Here is an 11,657-nt window from a genome sequence, read left to right as displayed (position 1 = left end):
GCCAGCGCTGCTCATTGAGCCTACCGGAGTAGCATTGATCTATGTAAGAAACCTATGGGCCCAGGCTGTTGGGGCCACCAAATGATATTACATATACAGAATGTCTGGTTAGGAGAAACAAATATAACGCACCCACAGGGAGTGGCGCCATTTTAATAAAAATTGTCAAAAACCTTAGATAACAGTCATACAGAATATATTGGAAAGCTTTTTTGATTTTCAGCCAATCAGAGAGCAGCACTACTGAAATAGAACTCCCAGGAGGTAACAGCGTGTCACACATGTGATGTCATAACCATTGTCCACCAAAGAGCAGCACTGAGCAGAAATAACACTGCTCCTGTTCATTCTCCATCAGTGAGGGGCCGGTGCTGGACACTGTGTAGGGACGCGGGAATGCAAAGTCATACACATGACTGTGACTGGTAAGTGTTACATTGTTGTGTCCAAAAGGTCTTTAGTGCAGTTCCATGTGTATTTCTATGATAAACATGTAAATAATCTATCTTTTTTTTCTTATCTTAGATGCACTATCTCCAGGACATGGAGTAGCATTTCCGGACCTACAGCAAGACGTTGGATGAAGGCATAGCCCCAGAAATAACACTGGTCCTGTTCATCAGTGAGGGGCCGGTGCTGGACACTGTGTAGGGACACGGGAATGCAAAGTCATGCACATGACTGTGACTGGTAAGTGTTACATTGTTTTGTCCAAAAGGTCTTTATTGCAGTTCCATGTGTATTTCTATGATAAACATGTAAATAATCTATCTTTTTTTGTCCCCTATCTTAGATGCACTATTTCCAGGACATGGAGTAGCATTTCGGGACCTACAGCAAGACGTTGGATGAAGGCACAGGCCTAGGAATCATGCACATACACAGAAACATTTGCCCAAATTCTAGAGGTAACCTCCTTTAGTATGCCCAGAGGAAGGGCCATACAGTAGCCATGGATTCCCTACAGGTTTCCTCCCCTCTGGAGGTTTTTCCTGTCCTGAGTATTAGTTACTGTACGCTCTTTGTGAGTGATGGGAGGTTACAAAAAATCCCCTACACAAACATTTTAATAAATAATAAATAAAGTTCCCCTTTTTTAAAACTGTTCTTTGACTTGTTCGACTCATTTATTTATTTCTGTGTGTGAAAATAGAGTTAGCAAAACATGGATGACCAAAGCTGCTCTCCTGCACGATCTGCATAATGCGGTGCGGAGAGAGGCAACTGGTGCTGGGTGGTGCAGTTTATGAGGCAAACGTAGAACACCCAGCAAGTTCCATGCACACGCCTTTTTCTGATGAATGGGACTCATGCAGGGAACTTGCTAGGGGTCATACGGTTGCAAAGGATCAACTTTTGGGTACATGAACTGTCCCTTAAAGGGGTACTCCGCCTCTAGATATCTTATCCCCTATGTAAAGGATAGGGGATAAGATGTCTGATCAAGGGGATCCTGCTGCTGGGACCCCAGCAATCTCCATGCAGCAACCAAAATTCTAAATAGTATGTTTAGATCACTGGTTCCTGTGATGGGATTCGTGACATCATGCCACACCTTCTTGTGACATCACACCACCTCCCATAGACATAAATGGAAAGGGCGTGGCGGGAGGTCACGACCCGCACCACGAGAACCCAGAGTTCTTAATATATTATTTGGAACGCCGGGTGCTGCATGAAGATTGCGGGGGTCCCAGTGATCAGTCATCTTTTGTCCTATCCTTAAGGTAGGGGATAAGATATCTAGGGGCGGAGTACCACTTTAAGGAATTAGAGAGTGTAGGCATGCCTTACAAGCAGGTAGAAAAAGAACAGCTGGGAGAAATGACAGGACACGAAGCAATATTTGGCTGGGACCGATTTTGGGTGTGTTCTGGCCAATTAAAGGAGAACTATGGCAAAAATTAACTTATCCCCTATCCATGGGTTATGGGATAAGTAGCTGATCGTGGGGGGTCCCCCTGCAATACCTGGGATGAGACCCGTCGCTCAGTGAGAAGCGCTCGCTGCAGACGTCAAATCTCAATTTCCCTGGACCCCCCCCTTCCTTCATGTCCACCACAGACGCCCCCAGACTGCTGTTTCTTACAGAGTTTTATGCCCAGAAATGGTTGGCTACTCACTTTGTCAGTAGATTCTCATCCTAAATATGAAGACAATCGGGGAAATGTACCTGTGGAGAGGAAATGTTGTCCAGTTGCTCTTAGCAACCAATCAGATCACTTCTTTTATTTTTCAGAGGTCTTCTCAAGAATGAAAGAAGTAATCTGATTGGTTGCTATGGGCAACATGATGAAAACATATTTTTTTTCTTTAACAACTACAGTACTACAACTCCCAATGTAGTGTGTCTTTTCAACCTGTGCCTCCTCCAACCCTGACCCTTAGGGGGGCACAGACTGACCACACTGGGGGTTGTAGTACTTTCATTTTTACAGTTCCCCTATAACTCTGCAGCTTCGGTAGAAGTATGAGGCTCAGCCTTAGAGTCAGTGTATCTGGCTGCTCCGGTGTTCTTCTATTTTACAGCCTGGACCCTTGACTTGGGGATATTATAGCTGCTAAAGCCTACCATCCACCAACCCCCAAAAGCCCCCTTTGTAACGAGGAATCCCTTACCTTAAACATGACAGACACAGTGTTGGTGGTAACAAGGCCACAGCAGCCCCTTTATTAAATATCAAACAATAAATAACAATAAAACATTGTAAGGCAACCTTGTATGAACATCATACATAACATTGAATAAAACATTTTTTTTTTTTTTTCAAAGTAAAGTTTTATTAAGGTTTTCAACATACAAGGTAAAATGAAAATTACAACATGAGAAGTGTCTACACTGGTCAGGCAACAAAGCCCACATGGCTCAAGTAAACAAGGAGTCACTCAGCGAAGTTAAACATTACAGCAGTCCGAGCCTCACATCATAAATGAACTCCAGAGAACAGAGGTTGTGAGTAGCTAACAGGATTCAGAACTACGTATAAATTCGATAACTTTAGCGAAAATTCAAACATCGCCAGTAGTGAAGCAGAGAACCAGGACAGACAAAGGAAACACAACATCGGTAGAGGGAACTGGAAGATAGGAGAGGAGGGAGAGAGAGGAAAAGATACAGGGGGATAGAGAAAGGAGGGGGGGGGTGTAGAAGAATCGAAGAGGGGGAGATAGGATGCAGCAGACTTAGTGTAATATGGCAGAGAGTCTTACCTGTTCGGACTGAACCTCTCCACCTGTCTAAGCAGTAAACAGCAACTGTGGGTGAGCTATTGCGGAGTTGGACAGAGGGGGATGAGCGTGCGTGGTGACAGATCCAGGTTATCATCAGTGAACTCCTGAAAGGCAACATAGGATAGCCAAGGCGACCAAACAGCATGGTATTTATCGAACTGTCGGGTAGAGTCTGCCCGGAGTTCTTCCATCCTACAAGTATAGGTAACTTCCCTCAGCCATGAGGAGTAGGTCGGGGGTAGTGGAGATTTCCAAAGGCGAGGGATCACAGCTCTAGCCGAGATAAGTAAATAGTGTGCTAAAGTGGCTGACAGACGGGGGCATGTGTTAGGGAATATGGACAGGAGGATAGGTCGTGGGTCCTTATCGATGGAAAGGGTCGTCAGCCTATTTACGGTAGATAAAACTTGTGTCCAAAACGTATTCAATGTCGGGCATGTCACCCAGATATGGGACATTGTCCCATTTGAGCGTTCGCACCTCCAACATGCATCAGAAGCCTGTGGGAACATCTGCGCCAAAAGAGACGGCACTCTGTACCATCTCGTGATGATTTTATAGTTAGTTTCTTGTGCCTTGCATGAGATACTAGATTTGTGACAATGTAGCAGGGCACGAGACCAGTCATTGTCAGGAATAGAACATTGTAGTTCCCTTTCCCATGCCACTCGATAGGGCAGGGGAATTTCAGAGCGTTCCCCTATGATCAGGGCATAGAGAGTTCCAATTGCATGGGGGACAGGAGCGGAGGCCGCACAAAGGGTTTCAAAGGGGGTCAGTTGTCTATGAAGACGGAGTGCGGCTTTGTTGGTGTTATAGAAGTGTAGAAGTTAACTATATTGGAACCTATGTATAGTTGAAGGCTGAGTTCCACCCAAAAGGTCGTAGAGGGATTTCAAGCCTGTGGGTTGCAGTAAGGAAGAGAATAGGACATAATCAGACTTTTTACGTGTTAAGAAAGTGGCAGAAGTCTGCGCTGGAGGGAAGAGCACATTGCCAAACAGGGGCATAAGGGGGCCATCCGGGAAATAGTGAGATGTATTTTTCAGGTAGGACTGATGTGCTCGCAGTATTGAATGTGTTACCGGGGGTAAATGGTCAGGTGGGTGCAAGGGGGCGGGCAGTCTTTTGGTCCACAAGGTAGACCTAGCATCCACACCACAGAGATTTCTTTCAAAGACAACCCATTGCTTAGCAGTCTGACTGTGGTAGCAGTCTAGTATTCTGGCTAATATGATCGCCTTGTAATACGATAGGCAGTCTGGCAGTGCGAGGCCACCCTCCCTCTTGCGTCTATAAAGCACCTTCCCTGCCAAGCGGGGATGTTTCTTACTCCAAACAAAGTGAGACTGCATTGCAGAGAGGTCCTTAAAGAAAGAACGGGGGATATGACAGGGGATACAGGCAAAGAGATAGAGTAAGCGGGGTAGGATGTTCATTTAAAAAATATTTACCCTGCCAATCCATGAGAAGTTTTTATTGTCCCATTTCGACAAGTCAGTTCTCAGGGTGTGGAACAATGGGGGAAAATTTAATTGAAAAGTGCTAGCCAGATCACTAGGGACTAGGATCCCAAGATATTTCAGTGATGACCTCTGCCATTTAAAAGGGTAAGTGAAAGAAATGTGAGTGATCATTTGGGAGGGCAGTGTGATATTCAAAGCTTCGCTTTTGGATGGGTTCAGTTTATAGTTACTATAAGCCGAATATTGTGCTATGGTGGAGAGGAGGGAAGGGAGGGTAGTGAGCGGGGAGGAGAGAAATAGAAGGACATCGTCAGCGAACGCTGAGCATTTGCAACTGCACGAGGGAGAGGAGAGGCCTCTTATATCTGGATTCGAGCGTATTGCATTGAGCAAGTGCTCCATGCATAGGACATAAAGGATAGGTGATAATGGGCAGCCTTGCCTCGTACCGTTGCGAATGCTAAAGGGAGCCGACAGCTGTCCATTGATTCTGATTCTAGCCTGGGGTGAGGAATACAGCGCCATGATTCTGGCAAACATATGGGGGCCCAAACCTATTTGTCTCAGAGTCGATCCCAAAAATTCCCAGTCCACCCAGTCAAAGGCCTTCTCCGCGTCCAGAGAGAGCAAGAATAGGGGAGAAGCGTGTAATCGAGCACAATGCACTGCAGAGAATGCTCATAGAGTATTATCTCTTGCCTCCCTTCCGCAGACGAAGCCCACCTGATCCGGGTGGATGAGGGAGCTCATGTAGGGTGCCAATCTATTTGCTATTAATTTCGCGAATAATTTTGTGTCAGTGTTAAGGAGAGATATTGGTCGGTAGTTAGAGCACTGCAGGGGGTCCCTCCCATCTTTTGGAATGACTGTGATATATGCGTCAAGGAAGGCCTGGGGGATTGAGGAGGAAGATGAGATAGCATTAAAAGTCAGCAGGAGTGTGGAGGACAGGTCATCCCTGAGGGTCTTATAGAACTTGGCAGTATAGCCATCTGGTCCCGGACTTTTACCAGCAGGTAGGGCCGATATCGCCAGGTGGAGTTCCTCAGGGGTGAACTGAGCCTCCAAGTCCGAGATAGATTCAGCAGTTAGGATGGGCAATGCCGTTTCATGTAAGTAATTCTGTAAGGAGGGTTGAGTGTCAGTGTGAGAGGAGAGAGCGGTAGGTTAAGGGAGGTTATATAGGTCTGTATAATATTTCTGAAAAGTTTCCAGTATTTCCGGCGTGAGGGAAGAAGGGGTGCCTGATCGAGTGCGAATGGAGGGGACATAGAGGGTCGAGCGTGTCGCCCTAAGGGCCCTCGCCAGCATCTTCCCCGATTTATTACGCCACTCGTAGAACAGTCTACCCGTTAGTTGTCTATAGTGGCAGTGTTTTTTGTTGAGCGTCTCTAACAGATCACTCCTGACTCTGATAAGTTCACGGTAAGTTGAGTCCTGTTGGTGTTGTTTGTGCCGTGTCTCTAGGATGTGCAGCTCTCGGTATAATGTCATCAGCTTAGCTGAGGCTTCCCTTTTCAGCCAAGCCCCATGCCTCATCAAAACTCCCCTCAAGACACATTTCAATGTTTCCCACTTGATTAGCGGTGACGACGGATCCCACTTCATTAAGCTTCCAAGAGGCATGTGGCTTGACCAAGGTCGGAAGCGTAAATGTACCCTGAACTGGGGCATGATCAGACATAGAGACAACACCAATCGTAACAGAAGTAAAAGAGGGGAGGAGGGAGTGTGAACAGAGAATGTAGTCTATTCTACTGTATGTTTGTCTAGGGTGTGAGAAGAAGGTATAATCTCGTCCTTGTGGATGGAAGGCTCTCCAGGTATCAATTAACTGTAATAGATGTAGCTTATGCCTAAGGGCCCTGAGTTTACTATGAGAGATGTATGAGTGTCCTGATGAGGTGTCCACCTGAGGGAATAGAGGTGTGTTAAAGTCTCCACACAGGAGAATCTGACCCCTGGCAAAGGAGGAGAGTCTCTCCAAAGTCTTCAGTAAGAACTGAATTTGGTTATGGTTCGGAGCGTATATAGAGGCCACCGTCAGATTACGTCCCGCAAGGAGGCAATTGGCGAAGACAAATCGAGCGTCTGTGTCAACTAGGGAGGTCTGAATCGTAATGGGAAGCGTCCTGTGAAAAACTATGGATACACCCTTAGTCCTGGAATCAGGGTTAACACTATGTATCCATTTATCGTAGTGCCTGGTTGGTATGGTAGGGAGGTGACCTTTTTTAAAATGTGTTTCCTGTAGAGCTATGATATGGGATCTTTGCTTATGAATGGAGAACAACGTCTGGGCACGCTTTTCGGGGGTGTTGAAACCCTTGACATTAAGGGTAGTAATGTGAAGGTCAACCGCCATCAGATGTAATGTGTAAATGCCAATATTCACCACACCGTTGGTAGACAGGTGGAGGGTCCAGCCCATCAGTCAGGCAAGTGTCCGAGGATTCAAGTCTGCGTATAGAAGAGAGCACAAGTAAGTGGGGAGGAAGGGAAAAGGGAGGAAAGCAAGGGAAGAGAAGCTTCTGCACAGACACAGAAGCAAAGGGACTAAAGGAATAGACCATAAGGGTCAGAGGTACCAACGGAACCAGTCCGATGTACATACTAGTGGGGTAACGTGATAGACAAGCCAGAAAGGACAGCATTTAGTGGTCCTGGGTTGGACTTATGAGTAACAGGTCAGAGCTTCATCCCCGCTTAAGGGGATGAGGCGAGTATGAAACGGGCTAAGTGTGACAACAGTAGCAACTAAATTAGGGGAACAATGGTAGTTGGTAGGTTATGGGCATTATGTGTGCAGGTAGTAAATTATATTTAGGAAGAGTGGGTACCATGGGAGCAAAGGAGACATAAAATAAACAAGTAAAGAATATAAGACTAACAGGCCAGGAAACAGTGACCATATGAGGACAAGCTATAAAAGACAAGAAATATCAGTAATCTATCTGCGGTGACATAATGCAACCACATTTGACAGTGTTAAACTACATATGAGGTAATACACTAATATCTCAGATAGGCAGCTCAGGTTTTACGTTTCGATCTTTGCTGCAGCGGGACACTTGTGGTGACCTCGGATGGACGGTCTCTCGGAGATCGATCAGGACGGTTTTGCGGTGCAGCAGGAAGGGGAGATAAGAACAAGGCTTCCCACTCAGGCAGACTGACATGGGGGATACGGAAGGCTTCAAGGAAGGCAGGCAAATCTTCCGGTCTCTTGAGCGTAGAGATATTGGATCCATACTTTGCATTCAGAGAGAAGGGGAAGCCCCATCTGTAAACAATTTTAGCATTTTGTAACAGAGTCAGCAACGGTTTCAAGGAGGCTCTCAAACGGAGGGTCCGTAGAGAAAGATCTGGGTATATCTGTATAGGGGAACCATTATAGGAAAGGTTTTTAACCTGTCTAGCACCTCTCAGGATTGCCTCTTTCTGGAGAAAATGATGCACTCTGCAGACAACATCACGGGGCTTTTTCGGATCAGGATGTTTCGCTCTGAGAGCCCTGTGAGCACGATCCAGTTCTATGTTCGAATACGGCGGTTTCTTTAGTAGTTCATTAAAGAGACGTTGCAATGTATCTGGCAAGTTCTGAGGTAGAACTGTTTCCGGAAGGCCCTTGATCCTAAGATTATTGCGCCGATTCCTATTATCAAGATCGTCCAAGTGATCAATTGTGTGGATTTGCTGTAATGTCAATTTCTCTGTGGCTTCCTGTAGTTTCTGGAGGTGGGTTGTAGTAGTAGAGCAAAAATCCTCCAGTCTCTGGACCTTCTTATGTAAGTTAGACACCTCAGCCTTAACGGGTTCCAGGTCACGGTTCCAAGCAAGTTTGAGATCGGTCGCCAGCGTTGCCAAGTCAGCTTTAGTGGGGATCAGGGTCAAGAGTGCTTGCAATTCAGGGTGTCCCTGCAATGTCAAGAGCGCCATCTCAGGAGTAAGTGGAAAGGTAGGAGGCGGAACATGTGACTGAAGCGTGGCAGTTATGGCTGGCATCTGCTGTCTAGAGGGTGCAGACCTATGAGGGGCATCCTCCGTTGGAGTATGAGAGTCCTCAGAGGATGAATGGTCACGGGAACGGCGTTTATTATGTCTCACTTTCATCAGGGTCTTGAATAATTTTTTCTTTGCAGGGGGACTTTTACCCCAGTACTCAGGGGCGTCACTATCCACAGATGAGTCTTGAGAGTCTCTATCAGAGTTGGAGCCATCAGAGTACATTTCATTGGCCCAGTCAGTTATGTCGCATGCCGGAGGGCCAGGAACCTTTTCTGGGAGCACAGGTAGCTGGGGTGGCGCAGCCGCTCCGCGTACAGGTGGTGTACGTAAAGTCCCTTGCGATTTATGTCGTTTCTCAACCAGCCTCCAATAGCCATCTTGTGACTGCTGGGCATTCCCCGAGTCCTGGCAGGTAGGTAATAAAGGTGTCATAGATGCAGGATTCGTATACTGGATCTCACGTGAAACGTGTTGGCCAGTGGCAGGAGACGGCAAGGATGGCGAGGGGCCAGCAGCCTGTGGATTCATTGCGGCAGGACCGGCAGCCATGGAGGAGGCTATTGTGTCGGGTGATGTATTATTGGGAGTTGGGGACTCAGGCTGCAAGCCCTGGCGAAATTCAGGTGCAGGAAGTACCTGATGTTCAGGTTGTGGCATCAAGCTGTGGTCAGGAGCCGGGGAGGCAGGTATTGCAGACTGCCCTACTGGGTTGTCATCAGTAGACTGTGAGGATCCCATCCCTATCTGTGTCACATAGAGGTTGGTGGATATAGGCTGTATGGCAGGGCCTAGCTTCTTAGCGGGTTGATGCCCGGGCATTGGTGGTCTGACAGAGGCAGATAAGCACTCAGGTAGGGATGTGGAGGTAAGTGGGGAAGGAGTCTCTAAGTTAAGTGCAGTTCCGCACCAGTAGGTGACCGGGTGCTGGACGGCACAGGTCTGTGCCGGACGCTGTGGCGCAGCAGGAGATGGCAGCAGTGGAGGCGGTGAGGTAGCCGAGCACTGGTGCTGGAGGGAGGCGGCGGCACTTACTTCCAGTATCGCGCACGGCGCGTTGTCAAAGCCCGGAGCAGAGTCCTGTGTATTGTCGCCGGTCTCTCTCTGTCTGCAGGCCGTGTGAGCTGCACTGTCAGCGGGGTCACTTGCTGCAGACGCCGCTTGGAGCGCCTGCTCACTCCTTCTCCCCGCCTCGCACTGCTGTTGTTGGGGAATGGCGTCTGAAGGCCGCACCACAGGTTGGTCGGTCCGATCGGATGGCTGAGATGCGAAATAGCGGGCGATACCGCTCAGAGGAGGCACAGTGGGTGCAGGTTGCTTCTTCTTCCGTTTGGCAAGAGATCTACCACCCATAACCTTCACATTAGCCCGTTTTCAGTCCAGTCCGGCGGGAGCTCTCACACCATGCTTCCTCTCTCTAGCGAGTCCAGTCACGCCCTGAATAAAACATTCTTAACATAAGTTAACCAATTAACATGTCCCTAACACAGGAGGAGGACCTGAAGGCACTGTTACCGAGCCCAAGCTAGAATGGGGCCTCACTTGCTCCTAGCCGTTAGCGCCTGCACAGGAGAACCATTTTGTCAGGCCCCCCCAACAATCCTGGGAACCCATGTTCCCTTGCAGAATTTTCCATCGGGCTGGGACCGCTCCCAGCCCACCTCCACACTGTATTCCATCACCTCCATGCCATCCACTTGTACCTCCAGGTCTCTCTCCTGCCACCGCCACAATGGCGACAAGTGACTCCTCACTTGTCCCCGTTCCACCACAGACTAAGTGCTCGCTCCACCACCTCCCGAATCTCCAAGATCCACAGATCCATACCAAAAATATTCAGATGAACGCCATCATCATCCAAGAACTCCGAAGAGCTCCCCTCCAATTCTCTATGACGCACCACCAGGCCCCCATTACGGGCCACGAATTTGCCCACCACCTTATTGAGTTTAATCCGTGCTCTATTAATGGCAACCACAGACCTGGCCTGCCTCCATTTCCTCCTGGCCACCATTTCAGACCACACGATGATCAGGCCTGGAAAGGACGACCACAATCGCATCAAGTCCAGCTTGATGTCCCAGGTCAGATCCCGGGATCTCCTCACACCCAAATCATTCCCTCCTAGGTGTATGACAAGGTCGTTGGGGGCTCTGTCCAAGTGTACAAAAAACTGAACCCTGGCCAACAATTCCGCATTCCGCTCTTCCCCAACCAGTGGACCTGACCTGTCGAACTCGTCAAGCCCAACTGCCGGCCCGCTGGACGAACACCAGCCCGCACCCCACCCCTCACCACATAGGAGTGGCCGATAATCCGCACAAGTCCCGGGCCGCCACCTGAAAGACAAAAAACAATAACAAAATACAAACGGCACTCCCCCAACACACAACAATCACAGCAAATGAGGACGAACATACAACTGAAACCTCTCTGACTCCCACTTCCCAATCCGCCTAATGATCTCGGGTCCCAAGCCCCAACGAGACGCCTCGGTAGCCGCCCCAATGCGGAACGCATGCAAGCTATAATCCCGTGCCACACAACCCACCACCGCCAAACACTTCCAAAAAAAAAACACGAATTGAAAACGCAATAAAAAACTCCCTTCTGCGTGTACCAATAAAGGACCCACAACCCCCACCCTCACCTCCAAAAAAGCCGCATAGCAAAAAGCCGGACACATAGCCGAGCCCCGTAAGGCCGCCAAACGCACAGTAACCCCACGACCCTCCTGATCCGTTTTGGAAGGGCGCAGCAAAGAACGCAAAACCCCACCTTCCAAACTAACATCCGAAATGCCCCAAAAAACGCCAAAACAAACGCCAATCAAAACAAACAACGCTCGTAATCCGAAATAGAAATCCCATCCAACGCCGTCCCCAACCGACACAAAAGCGGAAAAGTCACCGGACGCCTCGAATCCCTGGACACCGCCCCCCTCCGAAACCCCCG

At 48.4% G+C, this 11,657-nt stretch overlaps 1 long non-coding RNA gene across 1 annotated transcript; it reads left to right on the top strand.

Moving 5' to 3' along the window:
- The first annotated feature begins 289 nt into the window (after positions 1–289).
- On the top strand, positions 290–1,105 carry LOC130347226 (uncharacterized). Its single transcript, XR_008885196.1, has 3 exons — positions 290–425; positions 526–690; positions 794–1,105. It is a non-coding gene; the product is annotated as an uncharacterized LOC130347226 (long non-coding RNA).
- Positions 1,106–11,657: the final 10,552 nt, after the last annotated feature.

The sequence above is a fragment of the Hyla sarda genome, unplaced genomic scaffold (genome assembly GCF_029499605.1).
Source record: "Hyla sarda isolate aHylSar1 unplaced genomic scaffold, aHylSar1.hap1 scaffold_826, whole genome shotgun sequence".
Classification (NCBI taxonomy): Eukaryota; Metazoa; Chordata; class Amphibia; order Anura; family Hylidae; genus Hyla; species Hyla sarda.
The sequence above is the reverse complement of the archived record's forward strand: the minus strand, read 5'-3'. Positions and strand labels throughout refer to the sequence as shown.